Consider the following 6,000-nt stretch of genomic DNA (forward strand, 5'->3'; position numbering starts at 1 on the left):
AGCTTTTTAATATCTCTATATATGTGTTATAGAGATCAGACTTCCAAACGCCCTCGGCTGACACAACTGCCTTTCTCCACTACTCGGAACATTCGGACAAGCAAAATACACCCCTATATCTATTGACCACATTCTTCACAGGGAAAGTCCAACATAGCATGGCTTTCTCAGAATGGAGCCCACATGACCACGGACAGTTGCAATGTGTAACCCATGTCCAGGCACCTTGGTTGTCTAGGTATAACATACAATTGTAGAAGGACAGGCTTACATTCAGTCAAAGTAAAAAAAAATATAGAAACTATTTGGAGTTAAAGTAGCGCCGAGTTTAAACCATAATATTGAAATTATTATTCTGTCTGGAAAAAAAAATCTGCTTCATCTAGGTGATGAGTCTCAACTGGACATAAATTATAAAGAAAACAGTTCATATTAGTAGCAAGTGGCGCGTCACAACTGGACCTGAAACATATGAGACCAACCCATAAAATGAAGTGGTGCTCACAACTGGAGCTGAAACATCAGAGACCAACTCATTATTCCAGGAAGTGGCGCTTCTCAAATAGTTGTGAAACATTAAAAGACCAACTCATTAAAATAGGATTTTGACCGTCTGAACTAGATCTCAAACATTAAAAGACTAAATCATCGTTACTGGAGGTGGTACATTTCAGTATTTAACATAGCTTAGAGCTTTTTAATATCTATCAGTAGATGTGCTCTAGAGATCAGACTTCCAGACGACCTCAGCTGACACTGCAACTGCCTTTCTACGGTAACTGGGGTATCATTGGGTGTGGACAGCACCCGCAACTCATTCTTACTCTTCACCATGAATGCGGAAGGTTATACTTTCCCTACTACTCGGAACATTCGGACAAGCAAAATACACCCCTATATCTACTGACCACATTCTTCACAGAGAAAGTCCAGCATAGCATGGCTTTCTCAGAATGGAGCCCACATGACCACGGACAGTTGCAATGTGTAACCCATGTCCAGGCACCTTGGTCGTCTAGGTATAACGTACAATTTGTAGAAGGACAGGCTTACATTCAGTCAAAGTCACCGTGACTATAGAAACTATTTGGAGTTAAAGTAGCGTCGAGTTTAAACCATAATATTGAAAATATTATTCTGTCTGGAAAAACAATCTGCTTCGTCTAAGTGATGAGTCTCAACTGGACATAAATTATAAAGAAAACACTTCATATTAGTAGCAAGTGGCGCGTCACAACTGGAGCTGAAACACATGAGACAAACACATAAAATGAAATGGTGCTCACAACTGGAGCTGAAACATATGAGACTAACTAATATGAAGTGGTGCTCACAACTGGACCTTAAACATATGAGACCAACAAATATGAAATGGTGCTCACAACTGGACCTGAAACATATGAGACCAACAAATATGAAGTGGTGCATCACAACTGCAGCTGAAACAAAAGAGACCAACTAATATGAAGTACTGCATCACAACTGGAGCTGAAACATTAGAGGTGGGTGGGTGGGTTTGTTGTTTAACGCCGCACTCAGCAATATTCCAGCTATATGACGGCGGTCTGTAAATAATCCAGTTTGGACCAGACAATCCAGTGATTAATATCATGAGCATCGATCCACGCAATTGGGATCGATGACATGCATCAACCAAGTCAGCGAGCCTGACCACCCGATCCCGTTAGTCGCCTTTTACGACAAGCATTGTCACCTTTTACGGCAAGCTTGGGTTGCTGAAGACCTATTCTACCCCGGAATCTTCACGGGTCTGAAAAATTAGAGACCAACCCATGATGTGAAGTGACGGTCACAACTGGAGCTGATACACATGAGACTAACGAATATGAAGTGGTGCGTCCCAACTGGACCTGAAACTTCAGAGACCCAACTCATTACACCAGGAAGTGGCGCTTCTCAAATAGTTCTGAAACAGACAGGAGCTGAAAAATTAGAGACCAACCCATTATATGAAGTGGTGGTCACAACTGGAGCTGAAACATATGAGACCAACAAATATGAAGTGGTGCTTCCCAACTGGACCTGAAACATCAGAGACCAACTCATTATTCCAGGAAGTGGCACTTCTCAAATAGTTGTGAAACATTGAAAGACCAACTCATTAAAATAGGATTTTGACCGTCTGAACTAGATCTCAAACATTAAAAGACTAAATCATCGTTACTGGAGGTGGTACATTTCAGTATTTAACATAGCTTAGAGCTTTTTAATATCTATCAGTAGATGTGCTCTAGAGATCAGACTTCCAGACGACCTCAGCTGACACTGCAACTGCCTTTCTACGGTAACTGGGGTATCATTGGGTGTGGACAGCACCCGCAACTCATTCTTACACTTCACCATGAATGCGGAAGGTTATACTTTCCCTACTACTCGGAACATTCGGACAAGCAAAATACACCCCTATATCTACTGACCACATTCTTCACAGAGAAAGTCCAGCATAGCATGGCTTTCTCAGAATGGAGCCCACATGACCACGGACAGTTGCAATGTGTAACCCATGTCCAGGCACCTTGGTCGTCTAGGTATAACGTACAATTTGTAGAAGGACAGGCTTACATTCAGTCAAAGTCACCGTGACTATAGAAACTATTTGGAGTTAAAGTAGCGTCGAGTTTAAACCATAATATTGAAAATATTATTCTGTCTGGAAAAACAATCTGCTTCGTCTAAGTGATGAGTCTCAACTGGACATAAATTATAAAGAAAACACTTCATATTAGTAGCAAGTGGCGCGTCACAACTGGAGCTGAAACACATGAGACAAACACATAAAATGAAATGGTGCTCACAACTGGAGCTGAAACATATGAGACTAACTAATATGAAGTGGTGCTCACAACTGGACCTTAAACATATGAGACCAACAAATATGAAATGGTGCTCACAACTGGACCTGAAACATATGAGACCAACAAATATGAAGTGGTGCATCACAACTGCAGCTGAAACAAAAGAGACCAACCAATATGAAGTACTGCATCACAACTGGAGCTGAAACATTAGAGGTGGGTGGGTGGGTTTGTTGTTTAACGCCGCACTCAGCAATATTCCAGCTATATGACGGCGGTCTGTAAATAATCCAGTTTGGACCAGACAATCCAGTGATTAATATCATGAGCATCGATCCACGCAATTGGGATCGATGACATGCATCAACCAAGTCAGCGAGCCTGACCACCCGATCCCGTTAGTCGCCTTTTACGACAAGCATTGTCACCTTTTACGGCAAGCTTGGGTTGCTGAAGACCTATTCTACCCCGGAATCTTCACGGGTCTGAAAAATTAGAGACCAACCCATGATGTGAAGTGACGGTCACAACTGGAGCTGATACACATGAGACTAACGAATATGAAGTGGTGCGTCCCAACTGGACCTGAAACTTCAGAGACCCAACTCATTACACCAGGAAGTGGCGCTTCTCAAATAGTTCTGAAACAGACAGGAGCTGAAAAATTAGAGACCAACTCATTATATGAAGTGGTGGTCACAACTGGAGCTGAAACATATGAGACCAACAAATATGAAGTGGTGCTTCCCAACTGGACCTGAAACATCAGAGACCAACTCATTATTCCAGGAAGTGGCGCTTCTCAAATAGTTGTGAAACATTGAAAGACCAACTCATTAAAATAGGATTTTGACCGTCTGAACTAGATCTCAAACATTAAAAGACTAAATCATCGTTACTGGAGGTGGTACATTTCAGTATTTAACATAGCTTAGAGCTTTTTAATATCTATCAGTAGATGTGCTCTAGAGATCAGACTTCCAGACGACCTCAGCTGACACTGCAACTGCCTTTCTACGGTAACTGGGGTATCATTGGGTGTGGACAGCACCCGCAACTCATTCTTACACTTCACCATGAATGCGGAAGGTTATACTTTCCCTACTACTCGGAACATTCGGACAAGCAAAATACACCCCTATATCTACTGACCACATTCTTCACAGAGAAAGTCCAGCATAGCATGGCTTTCTCAGAATGGAGCCCACATGACCACGGACAGTTGCAATGTGTAACCCATGTCCAGGCACCTTGGTCGTCTAGGTATAACGTACAATTTGTAGAAGGACAGGCTTACATTCAGTCAAAGTCACCGTGACTATAGAAACTATTTGGAGTTAAAGTAGCGTCGAGTTTAAACCATAATATTGAAAATATTATTCTGTCTGGAAAAACAATCTGCTTCGTCTAAGTGATGAGTCTCAACTGGACATAAATTATAAAGAAAACACTTCATATTAGTAGCAAGTGGCGCGTCACAACTGGAGCTGAAACACATGAGACAAACACATAAAATGAAATGGTGCTCACAACTGGAGCTGAAACATATGAGACTAACTAATATGAAGTGGTGCTCACAACTGGACCTGAAACATGAGACCAACAAATATGAAATGGTGCTCACAACTGGACCTGAAACATATGAGACCAACAAATATGAAGTGGTGCATCACAACTGCAGCTGAAACAAAAGAGACCAACTAATATGAAGTACTGCATCACAACTGGAGCTGAAACATTAGAGGTGGGTGGGTGGGTTTGTTGTTTAACGCCGCACTCAGCAATATTCCAGCTATATGACGGCGGTCTGTAAATAATCCAGTTTGGACCAGACAATCCAGTGATTAATATCATGAGCATCGATCCACGCAATTGGGATCGATGACATGCATCAACCAAGTCAGCGAGCCTGACCACCCGATCCCGTTAGTCGCCTTTTACGACAAGCATTGTCACCTTTTACGGCAAGCTTGGGTTGCTGAAGACCTATTCTACCCCGGAATCTTCACGGGTCTGAAAAATTAGAGACCAACCCATGATGTGAAGTGACGGTCACAACTGGAGCTGATACACATGAGACTAACGAATATGAAGTGGTGCGTCCCAACTGGACCTGAAACTTCAGAGACCCAACTCATTACACCAGGAAGTGGCGCTTCTCAAATAGTTCTGAAACAGACTGGAGCTGAAAAATTAGAGACCAACTCATTATATGAAGTGGTGGTCACAACTGGAGCTGAAACATATGAGACCAACAAATATGAAGTGGTGCTTCCCAACTGGACCTGAAACATCAGAGACCAACTCATTATTCCAGGAAGTGGCGCTTCTCAAATAGTTGTGAAACATTGAAAGACCAACTCATTAAAATAGGATTTTGACCGTCTGAACTAGATCTCAAACATTAAAAGACTAAATCATCGTTACTGGAGGTGGTACATTTCAGTATTTAACATAGCTTAGAGCTTTTTAATATCTATCAGTAGATGTGCTCTAGAGATCAGACTTCCAGACGACCTCAGCTGACACTGCAACTGCCTTTCTACGGTAACTGGGGTATCATTGGGTGTGGACAGCACCCGCAACTCATTCTTACACTTCACCATGAATGCGGAAGGTTATACTTTCCCTACTACTCGGAACATTCGGACAAGCAAAATACACCCCTATATCTACTGACCACATTCTTCACAGAGAAAGTCCAGCATAGCATGGCTTTCTCAGAATGGAGCCCACATGACCACGGACAGTTGCAATGTGTAACCCATGTCCAGGCACCTTGGTCGTCTAGGTATAACGTACAATTTGTAGAAGGACAGGCTTACATTCAGTCAAAGTCACCGTGACTATAGAAACTATTTGGAGTTAAAGTAGCGTCGAGTTTAAACCATAATATTGAAAATATTATTCTGTCTGGAAAAACAATCTGCTTCGTCTAAGTGATGAGTCTCAACTGGACATAAATTATAAAGAAAACACTTCATATTAGTAGCAAGTGGCGCGTCACAACTGGAGCTGAAACACATGAGACAAACACATAAAATGAAATGGTGCTCACAACTGGAGCTGAAACATATGAGACTAACTAATATGAAGTGGTGCTCACAACTGGACCTGAAACATGAGACCAACAAATATGAAATGGTGCTCACAACTGGACCTGAAACATATGAGACCAACAAAT

The sequence above is a fragment of the Haliotis cracherodii genome, unplaced genomic scaffold, assembly GCF_022045235.1.
Source record: "Haliotis cracherodii isolate W230 unplaced genomic scaffold, xgHalCrac1.p SCAF_5, whole genome shotgun sequence".
Classification (NCBI taxonomy): domain Eukaryota; kingdom Metazoa; phylum Mollusca; class Gastropoda; order Lepetellida; family Haliotidae; genus Haliotis; species Haliotis cracherodii.